This window comes from Zalophus californianus, chromosome 14, assembly GCF_009762305.2.
Source record: "Zalophus californianus isolate mZalCal1 chromosome 14, mZalCal1.pri.v2, whole genome shotgun sequence".
NCBI classification, from domain to species: Eukaryota; Metazoa; Chordata; class Mammalia; order Carnivora; family Otariidae; genus Zalophus; species Zalophus californianus.
Window position 1 is genome coordinate 91,246,984 of NC_045608.1, and position 21,244 is coordinate 91,268,227.

General features: G+C 43.8%; 1 long non-coding RNA gene across 1 annotated transcript; it reads right to left on the reverse strand.

The window, feature by feature from the left end:
- Positions 1-17,209: 17,209 nt before the first annotated feature.
- LOC113913291 lies at positions 17,210-19,006 on the reverse strand. The gene is made up of 3 exons (XR_003517143.2): positions 18,901-19,006; positions 18,463-18,724; positions 17,210-17,272 (listed from the first exon to the last, which is right to left on the reverse strand). It is a non-coding gene; the product is annotated as an uncharacterized LOC113913291 (long non-coding RNA).
- Positions 19,007-21,244: the final 2,238 nt, after the last annotated feature.

The window sequence follows — 21,244 nt, forward strand, 5'->3', positions numbered from 1 at the left end:
CTTCCATACCAATAGCCCATGATCCTTTGAAGCAGGTAGAATGAAAACTATTTTCTTAACTCTGAGGAAAGAACTTGAGGAAATCAGTGCTGTATTAATGAAGGGTACGTTTCCTTTTTCTACAAATAACTGTTTTCGTACACAGCCTTCAAATAGCAGAAAGAGATATGTAAATAATTGCACCTGTGAGAGGTTATTTACAGAAAAACAACTGTGCTATTTGGGGTCAAGATACAGAAGGAAAGTTAATTCACTTCCCAGTGTTTATACAGAGCGAAAAACATCATTCCCAAAGTCTCTTACATTCCTATTCTATAGTTACTTCCATCATTAATTCTCAATAATATTACAAATTAGTCAGTTTTGATCCCATTTTACAGAGAAACTGAGGTTGAGCACCAGGTCACAACTGGTAACCCTTTCTTGCCTAATCATGGACATAAGTGGTTCCTTTGATTGACAGGGAAACGCCCCCAATCAGCTATGCCCCAGGGAGGACCACACATTGATAGTAGTGTGGATTACTGTATATGAATCTGAAATGTTTAACATTATTTCTAATATGAGATGTCTCCTTCCACTTAGTTACCTAAACCTCTCCTTAAAAAAATGTGTGTGTGTGTGTGTGTCTGTGGTATATGTGTTTCTCTTATTTCTATAATTGCTCAAAGTGAATGTTTGCTCAAGACCAGAAATCCAAGGAGCCTGGAGCTAAGCAGCTATTAGTTTTAATTTTACATCTCTTTGCTTTGTTTCCCAAACTGGCTGTATATTAGAATCACTTAAAGGTGCTCTTGAAAAATGCATTTCCTGGGCACCATCCCCAGAAATTTTTAACTCCATATATGACAATGTATAAGTATATAGAGAAAAAAGGGAAAGTTCTGTTTAAGCCCCCCACACACCATTGTACATTAAAATCCGAACAAGACAGATGCCATTGCTACCATTATTCAATGTTGCTTTTCAGCCCATGTAGTGAAATAGAAAAAGAGAGAGAGATGGAGAAAGAAAAATAAACTCATAGTTGCCTTCTTAGTAAATCCAAATGATAAATCAAAATTGTCATTGACTTCATCCTTTTACATGATAATACAAAAGTTAATATATATACACTAGCAAAATAAAAACAAAAATGTAAATAAAAGGAAGAAGATTGACTTTTTTTGAGGGGGAGGGGCAGAGAGAGAGGGAGAGAGAGAATCTTAAGTAGGCGCCGCACCCAGCCTGACACAGGGCTCCATCTCACAACCCTGAGATCATGACCTGAGCCCAAATCAAGAGTCAGACCCTTAGCCAACTGAGCCCCCCAGGCACCCCAAAGGAAGAAGATTAATGCCTTAATGTAAAAGAAACTACATATTCCCAAGAATGGTAGTAACAGGCAATGTGCAATACCAACAAATACCAACATTAAAGAAAATATAAACTTTACTGACAGACATAAAAGAAAATATAAATAAATGGAAAATCATTTTTGATGAGATGACTCAATGTTTAAATATGTTATCTTTCCTAAAATAAATTAATGAATCCCACGAAAATCCCAACTGATAGCCCAAGATAATTTAATTAAATCTGGTTAGCTGCACAAGACAACTATTGAATTTAAAGTGACCAGTAAGAGACAAATTACCTCAGCAGATAATAAAAACATAACATAGCACAGTAATTGAAAAATATGTTGTGGGAAGAACTGACTATAGAAGAAATAGAAGCTTCCTCTGAAGTAATGAAATATATAATAAATGTTCAAAATCAGTGGGGAAAGATTAATTATTCAACAAACTCACTAGAACAACTGTCTATCTTTGTGAGAAAAAATGAGGTTATGACTCAATCTCACTTCCCACAGTAAATTCAGGATGGCTTTCTTATATTAATGTGAAACATGATGATATTTTTATAATCCCAGCTGGAGATATTTTCATTAACCTGAGGCTATGAAGGAAAAGATTAAAAGATGTTCTCCAGGGCACCTGGGTGGCTCAGTTGGTTAAGCGACTGCCTTCGGCTCAGGTCATGATCCTGGAGTCCCGGATCGAGTCCCACATCGGGCTCCCGGCTCAGCGGGGAGCCTGCTTCTCCCTCTGACCTTCTCCCCTCTCATGCTGTTTCTCTCTCTCTCTCTCAAATAAATAAATAAAATCTTTTAAAAAAAAAAAGATGTTCTCCATTTCTATAATTTTAATAAAGAACAACATTATAAGTAAAAATAAAGTGAAAAGAATTTTATAATAGTTAAAACAGACCAAAAAAATCAATATTCATAAAATACAAGGAGCTCTTTCAAATCTATGAGAAAAGGCCAAGCAAAAAGGTAACGGATATAAATAAGCTTACAAAAGAGTTCAAATGGCACAAAATTCAGGAAAATATGCTATACCAATAATAAGGAAAGTGAAAAACAAATTAAGATAATAAATTCTACTCTGGTAATGAGAGAATAGCTTATATTAGATGAGCCTCCTACACATAAGAAATGTCTAGTCTGAAAAAAACAGAAAAGTTAACTAATTAGAGAATGATCAAAAAAGGCATAAACTAGGTGAGAGTTGGCCCTCAAAGGAAAGGAACTGCATAGAAATGATATGTTGATTATGTGACTTTTTGTTGAGAGCACACACCCAACTAAGTGAAATGAGGCAGCTGAGACTCAAACAGAAAGCCAAGCATTGCTGGCATGAGAAGTCAGAGTACAAAATTTGGGGCGGCCAGATTGCTAGAAAGTGAAGGGAGAAAACACAGAAAGGAGGATGTGCAGATGGAGAGCTCAAAATCCAAATATGAAGTCTGCTCAAATCCTGAGCTGATTCCTGATTTACAGATGCAAAGGGAAATGGCAGGAGAATCAATGGAAAACAAGCTAAAGAAGGGAGACTTTAGCTGATGCCCCCCCACACAGAAGGCAGAGTTTAGAATTTGAGTCTCATCAGGTTAGTTGACTGCCGGAATACTTTCAAAAGAATATATGAAATACAGAGTCTCTGCAATGTAATATCCACACTCTCAGTACACAATCAAAAACTAGTAGACAAGCATAAAAAATAAGTAAAAATAAAAATATGGCCAAGGTCAAGAGAAAAAACAGTCAGTAGAAGCCAACTCCAAGATGATCATCAATGTTGAAATTCACAGGAGATAATTTCAAATCAAATACAGATATGTTCAAACTCTTGAAGGAAAATATCGTCATAATGAACGAAAAAAATGGAGAAACATAGCAGAGAAAGGGAAACTATTAAACAATCAAATGGAAATTACCAAACTGAAAGCTACACTAACTGAAATAAAAATTGTATAAATATGTTTAAAAAGCAGAAGACAGTTTCAAAAACTGAAAATGGATTGATAAAACAATACAATCTGAATAACAGAGAGAGAAGAAAGAAGAAAGAAAGAAAGAAAGAAAGAAAGAAAGAAAGAAAGAAAGAAAGAAAGAAAGAAAGAAAGAAAGAAAGAAAGAAGAAAGGAAGGAAGGAAGGAAGGAAGGAAAAAAGAGAAAGAAAGAAAAAGAAAGAAAGGAAGGAAGGAAGGAAGGAAGGAATGAAGGAAGGAAGGAAGGAAGGAAGGAAGGAAGAAAGAAAGAAAGAAAGAAAGAAAGAAAGAAAGAAAGAAAGAAAGGAAGGAAGGAAGAAAGAAAGAAAGAGAGGGAGGGAGGGAGGAATCATATGAGTCAAAAACCTGAGATTATGAAGTCTAACATACATATAATTGGAGTCCAGATGGGAAAAGCAAAAAAAAAAAAAAAAATTAAGAAATAATGGTGAAATTTTCCCAGTTTAGTGAAGAATATCAACCTAAAGATTCAAGACTTTAAGGGAACTCTAGGTGTAAAATAAAAGAAAAAGAAAACTTGAAAGGAGCTGGAGAAAAATGACATGTTACATATAAGAAAACAACAATATGACCTTTACTTTTTCATCAGAAACAGTGAGGCCAGAGGCAACGGAACATCATTAAAGTGTTGGGGGGGGGGGACTATAAATTGAGAATTCTTTATCAAGCAAAAATATTCTTCAAAAATGAACTTAAAAGCATTTATTTCTTGTTCCATATACTTGCATAACAAGAAATCCTAATTTTTTTAGGCTTAAGATAAATAACACTAGATGGATCTATAACAAAGAAAGAAGAGCACTAGAAATGGTAATTATAAGGGTTACTATTAAAAATAATTTTTTTCTTAATTCATTTAAGACATATGACTGTTTTTTTAAAAAGATTTTATTTATTTGACAGAGAGAGAGAGAGAGAGCACAAGCAGGGGGGAGCGGCAGAGGGAGAGGGAGAAGCAGGGCTCCCCGCTGAGCAGGGAGTCCAATGTGGGACTCGATCCCAGGACCCTGGGATCGTGACCTGAGTGGAAGGCAGATGCTTAACCAACTGAGCCACCCAGGCGCCCCTAAGACATATGACTGTTTAAAGCAAATATTATAGCAAATATTGTAGACATGTGCAGTTGTAATACATATAACAACAATAGCACAAAGGATGAGGGGAAGAGAACTATACTGTTGTAAACTTATCTATTACATAAAATAATACAATATTAATGCTAAGCAGAATGTTATTAAAGGTGCTATGAGCTGGCTACCAGGATATCTGTAATATAAAAAAAATATATAAAACATAAACATAGAAAGTTGAGAGTAAAAGATGGAACACATATTATATGTATTTATCAAAATAAGCTTCAATGGTCATATTAATATCAGAAAAAATAGACTTTGAAACAACACCTATCATCAGAGATAAAGAGGGAAATATTTCATTATGATAAAGGAGTTGATATATCAGGAAGACAACACAACCCTAAACATGCATGTACTTAAAAAAAGAGCCTGAAGCAAAAGCTGGCAGAACTAAAGGGAGATATAGACAGACACCCATACAATCAGAGTTGGAGATTTTGATACTACTCTCGTAGTAATTTACTGGATGATTAAATAACACTATCACCCCCACAACAACTATAATCTACACATACTTTCAACTGCCCCTGGATGGTTCATCAGGATGGATTAATTCTTTAAAATCTGTATTCTTTGTAGTAAGTGACCAATGACGTCTCTACTTGGTTAGCTTAGTAGTCAGCTAATGATTAGTAAGATTTCCTTAAATGCCTTAATCCAGTAAGTATTTTGCCTTTTGATAAAGAGCTCTGTGTTATGTTGGGGCATGACTTCAATACTTAGGGTGCAGATGAGCCTGCATTAGCCTCGCTTCCTACTTCCCTATTGACTCTAGGTCATTCAGAGGTGAAAGATGGGTCCTTCTCAGGTCTTTCCTGGTTGTGCATACAGCCTGTACATGCGTGTGGTCTCACCTGCAGCTTACCAACAATAAAGAAGAGCTTTTTAAAGCCTTCTGTGGACTTTTCATTCTCCAGATCTTCCTTTCAGATTTTTGGTCAAGCTCTTGTTTGCACCAAATGATATCACAGTCTTAGGCAACTATGTCATTAAACAGTTACAGCTGATTGTTTTCAACAAATGCCCTGGGGGCAGAGATTTTCTAGCAGAGTGAGCTCTGAGTCAAGTCCAACCAAGACCATTAATGCAGCTCTTCCAGGGACCTGGTCAGGTGGTGATAATACTCTGGGGAGGGGGCTTCTTGAACGCCAAATGCATTCATCCTCATTTGGTAGCTTCAAGGCTGTTGGTTTCCACAGCAATCATGGTTGCCAGGCTACTGGTGTTCAAGGCTACTACAGAGCTTAGGAGGCTTCTGAGAGTCCACCATGTTAAAACACCACAAACCTCACCGTTGGGAGTCCTCCTTAGATTGTCGCAAGCTTTTGGTTAATTTCTGGAGTCCTAGAAAAGTTGATCTTAACAATTTTGCCTATATTTTTTCTTACTTTTATAGAGGGCTGGTATATTACTTTCCCATTGCTGCTATAACAACTTACCCCAAATGTGTGGCTTAAAACCATGCACATATATTATCTTAGTTCTGGAAACCAAAGGTCTGAAATGAGTCTTAAAGGGCTAAAATCAAGATATTAGCAGGGCTGCATTTATTCTGGAGGCTATAGGGGAGAATCTGTTCTCTGGCCTTTTCTGGCTTCTACAAGTTACCCACACTCTTTGGCTGGTGGGCCCCTCCATCGTCACAGACAGCAATCACATCTCTCTGACCTCTGCTTCCATGGTCATACCGTATGTCATCTCTAACTCTGTTTCTCTTGTCTCCCTCTCCCACATTGAAAGGACCCCTGTGATTACACTGGGCCCACGCAGAGAAGCAGGATAGTCTCCTCACCTCAAGATCCTTGACTTAACTACACCTGCAAAGTCCCTCTCACCACCTCACCAGGTAAAGGTAACATAGTCACAGAGTCCAGGGATTGGGACACAAACAGCTTTGGGGAGCCACTGTCAGGCCCACCACAAACTTAAGGAGTTCCTCACTCTGGCATTCCAGAAGTCCTACCCCTTGCCCCCTCCATTCATAACCACTTAATTCTATAGAGACTCTGTCCTCTGACTCATAGAAAGAGCGTGTCCCTCAGGCCTGTGCTGACTACTTGCATCAGTCAGCTCTTGCAGGTTATTCTTCATAACAAACAAGCCTAAAGATCTTGGTGGCTTACAACAACAGTGGTTTATTTTTGGCTTGTGCTATGTGTCACTGCGGTCCTACGGCGGTCCTACTGAGCCTTCTTTATCCCGGCGTCCCAGCGAGAAAGATTTGCCCACCTGGGGCGTGTCATGTCAGACATGTCTTTTCCCTTGGTATAAGACAGTGGTTCTCAGTCAGAAGTTATTTGTCACCAAAATCCAAATTCGACTAGAGGTGTGTAGGGAGGACATTTTACATCTCTGAATAAAATTATGGTTTGCTTCTGGTTCTGGAGGATAACTTTAGCAAACCTCAATGACGAAGATAAAGTTTCTTTCCAATTGACCATTTAGCATCTTGTTCATAGGACTGAGGACTCCCGGCATCACAACAGAAGTAGATATGATTACAGGGGAAAAGGGCTGAAGGGAAGATATAAATCGGAAACATCTATTGTCTCCCATTACTTGTTTAGCTATAAGAAAATAAACTATATGAATGTTTGAATTAAGGAGGAACAGGGAGGATAATAGAACAAATATGAGCACTGGAGAATAAATGGGTTATTTGGACAGAATATTCTAAATTTCTTTTGCAAAAAGAATTACCAAGCCAATATATTCGATCAGTTCATGGATTCTTCAAACAGTTAAAAAGATCCATGTGCATAATCCCAAATTATTTGTCCTGAGAATGTATTATACTGATTTTGTAGCAGATTTACCATCAAAATGAAGCTTTATTCAAGCTAATGGGAAAGTTGGCTTGCATTATCCCAGAACAAAGCACGCCAGATGACAAGGGCTCAGGCTGGGATAAAGACTGTCCTGTGTAGAGCCCACAGAACAATCATCCACGTGCAGACACAGAACTTGATTGTCATTTACTTGCTCAAAACAGAGTCTCAAGTTGAAATTTTTAACAGTTCCAAATATATAAGTTTGGAATATTATGTATCGTGTTCAACCAATGAATTCAAGTAAGTTAAAAAATAAAACAAATAAAATAAAAAATAATTCTGAAAGACTGAGGGTAAATCAGGATGTACATATTTTCTTAGCGTAAGTTTGATCATGACTATTTTTCTCCACCTAAGGTATCAAGAATTGGTGATCTGGCTTCCCAGGAGCAAGAAGTTCATTCCTCACCCACTGCAAAATGCCAGGTCTGGTGCCAGCCAGGCCAGAGTCACTCTTTAAACATTCACTGAATCTAAACACAGTTCCAGACAGGAAGCATGGAACTTGCACGGGGGTCAAGATGTTCGCTTCTCCCCGAGGACATGGGTTGTGAATGACCGAAGCCAACATGGCCATTAAATTTTCCTGCAGATGTCTAGCAGAGAAGCCTCGTCGGTGGAATACGGAAGCGACAATGTAAAATACCTGTTACTCGCTGCCAATACGACCGAAAGAAGTGTCTTCCCTCTCCTTCCTTACCTATGCTTAAAGCAATTGGTTCAAAAAAGGGAAAACTAAGATTTGGGCTTATGGCTTTAAGAGGAGCAAAGTTTAGTTAAATTTTTAAGCAGCAATATCTTGCTCTTTGCAAACCGAGATAACAGAGCCTGTGATCTTTGTGTTTGTTTTGATATTTACTTTCTTTCCCACTCGACCAGTTTGTGCTGGGAAATTTTTCTGAGTTCTCAGAGTCCAAAAACTAAAATTGAAATAAATGGAAGGGGGGGGAATGGTTTTATTTTTTGTTTACATTTTTCGGATCTGCTTGCTGAGAAAAGTGGGCAGAAAGAAAACCCACCGAGATTTGCTTTGAGAGGTGGGAGTGTCACCAACTTTTGGTCAGCCACGAAAATGTAACCTAATGCCCGAGGCACAAAGGAAGTGTGATAAGCCGAAGGAAAAAGAAGGCTAAAGAGCAATAAAACCAGGCGGTCAGTCCCAAGGACATGAATCGTGCCCTCAATCTTACAAGTTGTCTCACATTTGTCTTATTTTCAGGGTGATCTGTGTTGCTCCAAAAACTTGTGACTTTGAGTATCTTATATTTCAGGACACGGTTGGATGGGTCCAGTTCGGGTCATAGACAAATGGAAGAGATGGGTTCTGGAGTAAGGCATGCGCCCTGGAATGGGCTGTCTGTCGGTTGAGGAAACAGCCAAAGGGCAGGGTTGAGACAAACGTCGTCCCAGTCTACCACTGAACAAGAAGCATCTCCACGGGAAGGAAGTCTGCAGGATAACAAACAGCCCTGTGAGAGCAAGTGATTCTTAGCAACACGGCATGTCCAGTCCCGTGGCGTATATGCCTTCCCCCTCTCCATGCCCAAAGCCACAGATGCTCACTTAAAATCCTACAGCTGCCCTCACCGGTGAGAACCTCTTCGAGAACTGCCCCCCGTTGTTCACCTGAGACTCCCCCAGGCCAACGCTATAAAGCCGCATGCCCCTCTAGCTCGGGTCTATTCACACTAAAGGTCAATGTGGGACTGAGTTCCAATTCCTTCCGAGATGCTGCCTCAAGTCCAATCTTCTAGCCCTCTGGAAAGATAGGCCCCAGCTCCATGCCTTACCCACACTCACATGGCCCAGGCTCCTGGTGTCCGGGCTTGGATCTGCAGGGCACCCTGTTCGAGAGCAGGACGCAGCTCCCAGGAAGGGGTCAGTATCCAGAGCCGGGGGGGCGGGGGCGGGGGGGACGCCGTACATCATGACGACCCTGCAGGACGGCCAGCACTGCATCTGTGCCAGCACCCCCCCACCCCCCCCCCCAGTATTCGGCACGGGCAGGTAAGCTGCTATTTCATGCGGCAGCCTCGGCAGGTCCACCTGGCTCCACGGCCAACAGCTCTGAAGGTGGTTCTCTGGTGTTTGGTGACAGGACACTGTGGCCTGGAGATAAGAGTCGTGGTGCCGACTTTCTGGGTTGCAGACTGCGGTGAAGCAGGTGCAGTGCTGGAGACTGAGGCAGGGCGGCAGCTTCCTGACTGGAACGAAGGTTCCCTCGCTGAGCAGCTTGGTGCCACCATTCCCGAGACGGTCCCAGGGGGCAGCCTCGTCTGCTTCTCCAGCCTCCCAGCGATCCAGCAGGTGTCTGCAGCCCTGTGTGGAGCGCCTGCTGCCGGGGGCCCGGAGCACTCTTAGTCCTGTCTGCTGAGCCTGCCCAAGATGGCATTGGTATCCGACATGACTGCCAGTGACATGGTACTGGGGCTGACTGTTGGAGATGGACGTGGAACTGACCAACCCTGGAGATGGGGGGGCTCTGGGGGTCCGCCTCTGCTTCAGGACCATCCGCGCTCACCTAGAATGGGCCTGCGGATTGTCCAGGAACAGGTGCATTTCTGGAAACTATGGAAAACTATTTGCGAGACTGCAAAGTCCACAGTCCTTGAGGCTGGGCGTGAAGTGATCTCAAGACTTGAAAGAGCATAATCCTGACCCCTCCCAAGGCTCCATGGAAGGGGTGACATTGAGAACCCTTGGTAGCCCTTGTCCCATGAGGCGGACTTGTCTTCCTTCCTCCGATGGACACAGATGGGGTCCCAGCTTGTGCCAGTCCTCAAAGGTATAAGGATGAATAAAATAGAATGCCTGATCCCGCAGACTGATAACCTGCAGAGAGAGATCTGGAGATACATAACCCAATGCTGTGGGTCATCAGGGCCACACCTTGGGGTGGGCATTGGAGGCAGGGTTAGGGATCTGGAGAGGCGTCAGGTCACAGTGCCGGCATGATTCCTGCTGAGACGGTGGCATTTGTCTCAGCTACTAAGATGAGCAAGAGTTTCCTGTTGATAGAACAACAGACCCTACAGGCCAACAGGATGACATCCGGGCATGGCCCCAACTCGGACACAGCCAGACCCCAGATTTCACTGCGCGGGGCACAGGGAGCTCCGCCTGGGAGAGCCAGCAGGAGGAGTCAATGCCTTTTTGCGTTTACCAGAGTGGGACCTTACCCTGTAGTAGGCGGCAGTAGGGAAAAATCTCTCTCTGGTAATGAGGTGGCTCCAGGTGGTCACAGGCAGGGGCGGTCAGGTCACCCGTGCGGGACAGGGAACGGATGGCCTGAACCGTGCTGACGGGCTCTAGCCCAGGGAAAGACTCTGCGGAAGCAAGTGCCCCAACCCCAGAGGTGCAACCCAGGGGAGCTGCTCCCCACTATTCTCCAGCCCTTCCTGCCCCTCCCCCAGATCTTCGGCCCTGGCTGAAATCCAATCCAAAGGCCTCCAGCCACCGCCCCAAGCCCACAGTGCCCCGTCACGGCGAACTCCCACACAGTCTCCTTCAAGTAGAGCCACAGAGCCTGTGCCTGGAGGGGAGGTTTCCGGCAAGGAAAGCCCTTACACCCTGTTTTTCTAAACACATAAAAGAAGGCCATTTAATTTGCAGTGGTAACATTGTAACAAGTTCAAGGGCAGCTCAAAGCGAACACAACCACGAGCAGGAGAAAAGCGTGCAGATCAAGCCCCGCGTGAGAAAGAGGGCAGAGCTGGGGACCGTCACAGATGCTCGGCAGCCAGGGGAAGCCCTTGTGAGGGAAGATGCACATGCGGAGCCAGGCACACGTCCGAAAACCCTGAACACTAGGACACACACTAGATCTGGAGAGAAGTCGTGAAATAAAATTCAAAGGGATATAACTGGGAGGAGTCTGATTTAACTTTGCAGAGAAACACTGGGCCCGACACCGAGAGGTATTTTCTCCGGAAACCTCGGCTGGAGCATAACCGCGCAGCAGGGTCACCGCCTTAAATCCAGCAAGACCAAACAAAGCTCTGGTCGGAGGTTTTGAGCAACAAAAGGCAGATAGGATAGACCCTTTCCTAACCCAAGCTGGGATTCTGGTTTGAAGAACATGATATAGAAAGTAGCTCTCACGCTAGAGGAGACAGAGGGGGGAGATCTCCAATACTTAAGGCGATATGTTGCTTTTTTGGTCCAGCTGGAATCTGGGAAAATCACAGAACTTTCTGTGCGTGTGAAAGCAGCCCCAAAGAAAATACAATCTCTTGGCAGGATTCTGAGCTGCTAAAACATCCCCATCCCCTGCTAGACACACAGATCTGACAGGCTAAAGGTCACAGGCTCTCTGAGCGAGAAGGGTTTTATCAGCGTTCCAGGAGATTCCATACACACCCTCTAACGGAATGGATTCTTTAGGAAATGAAACACTCCTTTTAACAACTTTGCACGTGTTTGTATGTCTCTCTCTTTTACTTGGAGCCCGTTGGAAGCCCAAACATGAAAAAGAAAAGATGGTTTTCTGTAATAAATCCTCCACTCCTCCATCTTCCTGAATGGAAGCCAACACTAAGGCAAGACTTCATCTGTTTAGGTGTAAATAACGCTGGATGTGTAGGAGACTCCCCCTTCCCGTTCATTACTGTCATGGAGTTGAAGAGAAAAAAGCAGAGGTCATTTATTATAGGTTATTTTTTTCATGCAAAACACCCCATGTTAGCTGTCATTCAAAAGGATTCAGTCTACGCCCTCACTCATATATTAACAGGGCTTCAGGTCATAACCTTTTATGGCATTTGGAATTCCAGAACCTCTGATTAGTGCAATATTTACATATCCTTCAGGAAAAATGTTTCTCCATAGAAATGCATGAAGTGCTGTAATTTGTTTGGCCTTTAGTCTAGACTATGCATGAACTCTGAATTCAAAGCAGGGTGCATTAAACTCTATACTTTGTCTCGTGATAGTGTTTCCATTAATGGACACCAGTTAACCCTTTAGAGAGGGGCTAGCCTTTCAAGCCAGAACATCAATCGAAGGAGGTCTTTTCAATAAAATTAATAGTTGCCACTTACCCGAACTACCTTGACCATCTGATCCCATTTATATGTTTCTGTAGAAGAGAAATATTCATGTCCAAATCAGCCTTGATTTAATGGCCTCCATAGGATTGAAATGGTGCAAATTTACTGGAAGTTTTAAGAACATCATTGAATTACTGCATCATCACCTTATAGAAAGAGATCACCAATCATGACTCTGTGATCTCCCATAAAAAGGGAGCACCTCCTTCTCCCTTTTTTGTGATCAATATATCCTTTTTTTTTTTTTTTTAATTTGCCAAATTCCATTGTTCCACTGGCTGAGCTGGCTGCATTGAGCCTTCATCTGGCTTGTTGCTTTGGCCAATGGGTAGATTTTGTTCAAGACTGCCATACTCCAATATTAAAATAGGGCCCCCAAAGATCTACAGACTCAATGTTACTCTGCAGAGTGATTTCTTAAAAATAAAATTTAACCTAGTGATTAACATAACAATAAAATTTAAAATAAATAAATAAATAAATAAATAAATAAATATGAAATTTAACCTAGAAAAGATGTCCAGAGCTATGGCAGAGATCCATCAAGAACCAGACTTCTACCTTCTTACTGGCATTCCTCTACCCAGGAGAGCAAAGACTATACTGTACTTTTCAGAAACAGGGTTTATAAATCTCCCTTAGTCTGATACTCAGAGCTGCACTGTGGTTTTGAAAAGACAGACGTGTTATTGTTACTTTCTTCCAAAAATGGCTTCCCTCCCCCCCAGGAAGTTGCATGTGTGCACACCTAGTGTGACTTCAAATTTCAGAAACGTTTTCTCTCACTTAATCCTAATTCCCCTCTGAAACTTTGAGCATCACTTAAAATATGTTGGTGCTCGATGAAGAAAGAGCTGTACTTTTAACTTCTAGGGTTTTAGACTGTCTGCCATGACCTGACCCGAGGGTAAAAGGACAGGCTCATGGGCACACAGCGCTAAGAAGCAGGAGGCTAGAGGACCAAAAGTGGGTGTGAACCTGTGGACATTTACGACACACGACCCAATTCATACCCCTTTCAAAATGCAGGAGCACTGACATGCCTCTCGGGATTTCTCTCACCCTCTTGGGTCATACCCACACCTGCCTCCACTCTTTCACCTGATGCTCCTTCTTACACCCCATTTCCAACCCTCTTCTTCTCTTTTCTCAAAATTCATTCCATCTTTCTGACTGATGATCCACCCAAAGCCTTGTAAAACTTATAGGTATCTAGTATATCTACTTTCAAAACACCTGTGACAGCGAATAACAATATTACACTTCAACCCATTGAAAGAGAAAGCATGTCATCTCTGCATTTTATTAGTTAAAAGAATATTTAAAAAGTAGCCCATGCACCCTAGCATCTAGGAAATATGCTAGTTTTTAGCTGGTTAGAGAAACAAGTATGGTTGAAATAATACAAATTTCCTTGGAAACGAATCTTCACGTTGGAATGAGATGCATTCAGACTGTTTCGTCCAACTTCTGCGATGCATCCTTGTTGCAGTCAGGAACCTGGTTTGCAGGGTTTGCAAAGTAATGCTAGCAGCTTTCATTGCAAGCCCTTACTTACTAGATGTCAGTATTGGGCTGCCCAAGGTATGGGCACCATATTACTAATATCACTCTCATTACCTCCTGGGGCTGGGATTTTGTTCTCAACTGAGGACCCAAGCTTCAGAGAGAGAAATTAACTTGTGTAAAATCACGGGTAGGTTGGTGGTGGCAAGAAACGGATTCGAACATGAGTCTGACCTCAAGCTCTAGACCATGAACTTATTCAAGATGTGTCCCCCCTCTCTCTCCATCTGTTGTCACGCCCTGCCCTCGGCTATGATGGACAAGGCGAGGAGGTGATGGCCTCATGGTGGACCACTTGTTCTGAGAAAGATCTGAACCGAAAGAGTCTAATGCTGCCCCAGGCATGAAGAGGGCGATAAATCGCGTCTGGATGAGAAAATAAAATGGAAAAGCTCTATTCACAGTGCTTTCAGAAACAGACCAGCCATACCCAGCTTTGTTAGGAGTTTGGTGCTCTTCATGAAAACACAGGTACAAACCCCCATTCCCAAAGCAGATGGAATGGCTAGAGGATTATAGACCATTTGGGATTGTCTATCCCAGGGCACGTTTTTATTACTGTGGGAGTCACAGCATCTGGCAAAGTCCAAAATTTCCATGCAAAGAAAAACAATAAATGTGTGACCAAATGAGTAAACCAAGATCCTGCAAACTAGACATTGTTCCGGCCACCGCCTGTCGAGCTCATGACACACATGCGTGGCAGCTGAGCACTCTGTAAACCTTTCCGGAACAACACAAACCCCCAGAAGAATAAACAGGCTGTGAGCCTGTTTTCTGGAAGGAAAGGAGCACGTGCAGCAGCCCACGAATCCTACATAGCACGAGTAGGTTAGAACAGGCTAGACCAGTGAACTTGGGTCCGAGAGGAGCCGCCCACTCTCTTAAGGGTCTAAGCATGACTTCGGGAGGCCCGGACCAGACTTTGAATGTTGACTTCAAGTCCCAACAACCTGCTGACGGTACACATGGAAACAGTTGTGTTATTTTGCTTCTTCATTCATAGAAGTGAAATTCTAACATTAAGTTGAAAAGAAAAGGGGCGTTCGTTACCACTTCTGTAGTTTATCTCTATCTTGGGCAGTGAAGTCGGTTTGAATGCAGAGGCTGCAAAGAGGATGGGAGATGCAGGTGCGCAGGCGGCGGGGCCGGGGTTGGGGGGGGGGAGCGCCCAGAGGAATGGTGGCCGCCTGGTGGCCATGTGGCCCCACTGCCGCGAAGCTCGGAGCTGGACTAGGAGACCGGCTTGCTCTCTCGGCCTGCCAGGGCTCGGGCACCCTACAGCCTCTTCGGCTCCGCATGGCCGGCTCCCTCCTTCTAACAGCAGAGAGCAAGGGAGAGCTGGGTCGCCTTCCCAGCCTGTCCCTCAGCCGGCGGGTGAATTCTCTCGCTATCGGAGGAAAACGGACTCCTTCAGGGCAGCATCTGGATTCCATCAAGGTGCCTGTGAGCTGAGGTAGAAACGGGGAGTTACTGATTTCACACATCAGTTAGAGCTCCAGGTCGGAACCGTGCTCAAAACAAATTCAATCCTGTGGCACAGCCTTGTCTGGAAGAAGCGCTTCTCGCCACACACACAAATAGTCCAGTGGAGTTTGATGCACGTGTATTTTTCTCTTCCACGGGAATATTTACTTGACTGATCTCTGACAGTCTCAGAAAACAGATACAAATGGCATCCGCTTAAGAAAAAAAAACCGCACACCACACTTAACTCATTAAGATGATTTAGCAGTGGCCCCGTGTTGCTTTTGGCTGAGGCGCTGGAAGAAATCTTGTGTACACAGACTTAGATTTTATACCAATACTCTGTCTCCCATTCAAGTATTTCCCATCAAAGACCAGACCCCGAGTCCCATGGAAAAAAATGCCTACGCAGAAATTACCCTGCCATGGAGACATGTGCCTTGCTGATTTTAAAAATTAAGTGCAAATAAACATTATTTTATGTATGTGGTGGCTGTGAGCTAAACAAGCAGGTGGAGGGGCAGGCTCTCTCTCGTTCCATATGCCCTCGGATGTCTGCTGAGCAAATGTACCGCGGTGCTAACAATTACATTATTGCACCCCAAATGCACCCTTTTCCCCAAACATCTGTCTTCTTCCTCCACCTCTCAAAAACACACATACCCAGAAAGAAAGTCACCATGCCGCTGAAGTTCAAATTTATTATCCAAATACTGTCTATTCTCTGAATACTTTCTGTCCCTCTCTCATTGGCTTTTTGTGCATAGAAGATATAAAATAGACCTTTGAGAGTTCCACGAAATAACTCTACTTTATGCTCCCATAGCCCACAAAATGCACAATGAGAGGCATGAATATAACTTTTATACCCAAAGTGAACTTCTAGCCTAGACCCTAGCAGTGCCTTTGCCTAGTGGACTGGACTAGTTATCTTGAGCAGACCGCGAGGGGGGTTGTTGGAGACTGCCATGCTGACCAATGACCTTTTAATGCTTTTGTGACCACAAACAGCTCACCTAATACGAGGCAGCCTTCTTATCAACGGGTGGTCTCAGTCCCCGAGCATTTGGGCAAGAAAATGGGGAGGAGCCACACCATCAGAGGCCCAGGAGCTCAGCCTCTGAGGACCGCTCGGTCGCATTGTTTGTGTGCACAGTGGACGGGGAGGTGAAGGGGTTCGTGGATACACAAATGCATAAGCTTTGAGAGGAATGGGGCGTGCACAATTATAAGTTGCAATGAGAGACCAAATCTGAGACTGACAAGTACAGAACTGGACAATAGTTATTATACCAACAATCTGAACCAGGGTCATAATTGCAAACCTTTCACTGAAGTTTGGGTGGTTTGTGATTAGATTGTGAACAGAAGTGCAGCACAGATCTAGAAAATCAGACTTATAAGAAACCCGTGAGCTGATCTAAACCCAACGCCCACATTCTACCATCCAAAAAAGCAAAACCTGAAGAGCTGTAATTTGCCCAAGATGATGGACAGCAGGCTGCTCAGCCCCTCATTTCTCTCCCCACATTGTGCCTAAGCTCTGTCCTAACAAAAACTTTTACAACATTCTACAAAAAAAGTGTTTTAAGTCAAAAAATTTTAAGGACAAAAAAATAATAGGTAATGTCAGTGTGTGTGTATAAGAAATACATTAATATACATTTATGATATGCATTAATTATATTTACATATACTGTATTTACATATATATTTGTATATATTGTGGTAGAGAGAACAGTGCACCCCCCCAAAGATTCCCAGAACCTTTGAATATGTCACCTTACCTGGCAAAACAGACTCTGCAGATGTGATGACATCAAAGACCTTAAGATGGGAAGATGATCCCGGATTGTCCCAGTGGGGCCAACATCATCACAGGGGCCTGATAAGGATGAAAAGGCAGCAGGGGGTGGGCAGAGAGGTGAGGACAGGGGCAGAAGTCAGAGGCTGGAAGATATTACGCAGCGGGATGAGATGATCCACCAAGGGCCACTTGCCAAGGATTGCAGGTGAACTGGGAGCTGGGCAGGCAGGGAAACAGGCCCCTTCCTAAAGCCTTTGGAAAGAGGAGAGCCCTGCCCGCACCTTCCGCTCAGCCTGTGAGATCCATTTCGGACTTCTGACCTCCGGAACTACAGAATAAATCTGTGTTGTTTTAGCCACCGAGTGTGTGGTCCTCTATTAGAGCAACAATACAAAACTAGTATATATGTACGAGAATTTGTATGTAAAAAATACGATATACAGGTAGTTCCTGTTGCTTATCAGCACTGTTCCTTCCCATACATTTTCCTCCTTTATATGAGATAAATCTAATTTAACTAATCCTTCACCCGACTAAACCTTCAGTTCTCTAAACCATTGTACTAATACCACAAGAAGAGGCCCGAATATTATATTTTAAAATTGTGTTTTACATATTATCTTAGTTAATAGGATCCCATTCTAGGTTTCACTTTGGGGTCAGGCTGACCCGGGCTGGAGTCCCAGTGACGCCCATACTCACAAATCAGGCAGTAAGCCATGGTTTCTTCCAAACAATGGGCATCCCAGTCCCAACGTCACGAAGTTGTGAGTGCTTCTCATGAAACATTACCAACGCAGTAGGGAAGTCACGGGTGAAATTACAGGCACCTGTTCCCCTTGGCTACCTAACACCTCGCCACGGTCAGTCTTCCACGCCCAGCTACACCCCCTCTGTGACCATTTTGCAACTCCTGCATCACCCCCGTAAAGCTCTCCCTTGCTTCTCCATCCCCAAAGGCAAAATCAACCCCTTCCTCAGCATTTCCCTCGTGGACACAGAAAGCACGTATATTATATGATGGTGGTAACTTTTTTTTCATCCCCATTTCTGCATTTCCAATGGCATGGCTCATACCTACAAGGTATTCAGTAAACATTTGTGAAGAATCCTCCCGTCCTTTTGGGGTTTAAGGCGGGTAACCAGAGTGTCACCTTCTCTGGAAAGGCGATGAAAGAATTTGTCTTGGCCCTGGGTCATTCGGATTAGTAGTTGCCACAAGCTTTTTGGTCAATATCACTATGTAGCTATGTGCAACCAATACTAACCCTTCTATGGACCGAGTGAGGCTTTTCTTTGGCACTGACAAGAAGATGGCCCTCAGTACCAACGGGGAGAAATCAGCAGGCCCGCCCACACCACTGCAGTCCGCTTCTCTACTCCTTGGTCAACACAGTTCTTGAGAACTGCAAACTTGTAATTAAAATTTTAAAGACACACTTCAGAACGTGTCATTCGGGTGACATGGATACATTCAGGATGTGCGCAGAGATCACTCGATGTAAAAATGACGGTTCGCACAGAGTTCTTCTGTAGAGAAAGCACACATTCGTTTTGCCAAGTGAGCAAATCAGGCCAAATAGTACAGCACCCCCAATCAAGCCACCACTCGCAGGCGGCCCTGTGCACAGGCTCTGGGAGCACCTGCCGTCCGCCCGAGCCGAGGCCGACTCCCACCCCGGCCACCACAAAGCTCGGTCACCCACCTGGGACCCTGTGTCTCTGCTGTGCTCGCTCAGGTTGTAACTCTCTGCCACTCGCTGCCAAGAGATTACGAACAAAAGCTGCTGCTTTAATGCCCATTGTTACACTAAAAATGCAGAAGTAAAGAAAAATGAGGAAAGTTTAATATTACAGGGAATGTGATTGATAACATTGTGTCACGTTATGAGTTTTAATATTATAAACTGAGTTTTATGTGACTCTCTTCTAATAGTGACATATTTAACATTTTAAGACTGGATATAATAATTTTATGGGGTAAAATGGATATTATTAGATGATTATACTGTATTGCTTTGTCAAATTCTTGTATATTACGTACCAAAAGAACTACAATACACATAAGAGGAGATTCTGCCTTCCGCGCAGCGGGAGAAGACGCCCCACCCTGAGCTGGGCTCAGCGCTGTCCGGCTCATCTCAGGGATCTGCATCATGTCCTTTCCGTGGCATCGGATAAAAGCCAAGAACTGTATTTTATCCCCATAAATAATGTAAAACCATTTGTTGCGGGCTGGCATGGCCCCGTCTGCTTCATTCTCCAGCAGCGCCCCCCCACACCCCCCTCCAGACCCTCATTCCCAGCTGGGAACGTGTTTTCAAGGCGACCTGGATTCAGAGTCTTGGAACAGTCCCTCCAAGGCAGGCTCAGGCTGGGCTGGCGGCGACAGAACCAAGCACTGCGATGTCCCAGCAACGCTGCCTGAACCTCTGAGGGGACGGCGGAAGTCAGAAATAAGGAAGGGGGGCAGATCAGACTTGGGGAAATTCCAGCACTTAAAACCAAACAGGGAAGACACGGGGGGGGGTGTGGGCATGAGCACGAGGTCAAGCGCAAGGCTCAGACTGTTACTGATAACGAGGTGTGGCCACAGCTCATCCTCTTGATGCACTAGGTGTGGAGATACGCATTTCGAGCATGTGCCCACTCATCTCATGGTGCTTTTAAAGGAGGCACTGTCATTATTCCTTTGGAGATGAATGAAACGCTGTTGTTCTCTCCCCTTCCTTCCTTGGCACAAGGGCTTCTGACTCGCTGCTCCTGTGGGGCAGGAGGATCCCCCACCTGAAAGGCTGTATTCTGCTTGATGAGCCTGGACGAGACAAGAGGCTACTCTGTCCTTTTTCTTTGCTCCTACTTTTGAGCAAGAAGTTAATTTACAGAGAGGATGAGAAAGTTAAGACGGTGACGATGCAGGAATAAAAACAGAAAATAAACAGGGTCCTGCTACCCCTAGCCTCACATGAGCTTAGGAATTGGCACAAACTTGGGGGTTGACAGGAACAGGGCTGCAGGAAGTAAACCAAGCTGTATTATCACAGGGTGAGGGCCCTTGGTTTCCTTGGATAAAGGCACTGACAAGTCCTGCTCACCATCCCTTCAGGAAGGAGCCGGGCTGTGTCAAGTGAAGACACAAGAGAATCGCTAAAGGTTTTCCACACCAGCTCACTTGTTAGTGACTCTCCACAAACCACTCTTTGCACAGAAGCTTCCATCACGCCCAGAATTCACATTCATCAATTCTGAATCCAGTAAAAGGGAAACACAAAAATTTACTTTCACTTTCAAATGTTTAAAACACAACGGCATCCTAACCTTCTTGTTACTTTTCTCCACCCTGCTTTCTTCTGTTGTCAAACATATATATTCTGTATCTGTGTCACGTTCATACGGATACAATACAATATTGATATGGATTTAGTTAAACACACAGGTACAGGTCCCTTTATAGAAACAGACACAGGTGCAGATTATACGGAGGTGTGTGCTTATGTTTCCGTTAGCTTTCAGAATTGAAATCTCTGTGGCCACAGTGGCAAGCCTAGGAAAGAAATGATCTAGCAGAAATGTGTTCAATACTAAGAACACCCATCCTGGGTCCTCTCGGGTCACCCTACATTTTCTGGACCATTTGAGAAGGAAAGCAGGCCCAGGGCTGGCGCAGTGCTGGCCCATCATATTGTCCACCCTGTAACATGCAACGCAGAGATGCCTCCTCAGTCAAGTCTACGTGAGAAAATTCACATCAGTAGCTGGACATGTCGACCCTCATTTCAGGTCCAAGTGATAGATTTTGAGTATGATTTATTACTTCAATAATTCAAGTTCTCTCATTCACCTGACCAGAACTTAAAAGAAATCCAGGCAGCCTCACAGGACTCACTCCCAGGCCTCTTGAAAATACAACACTGAAATTAAAAGATGGTAATGTGACCACCTGGCCTTTCTTGCTGTCATATTTTGTTTTTATGAGGTACAATGTCAGCCGGTGCGGTTCACATAACCTTCAAGACAGGCATCTTTCTCCTGTTGGATTGATGATAGGAA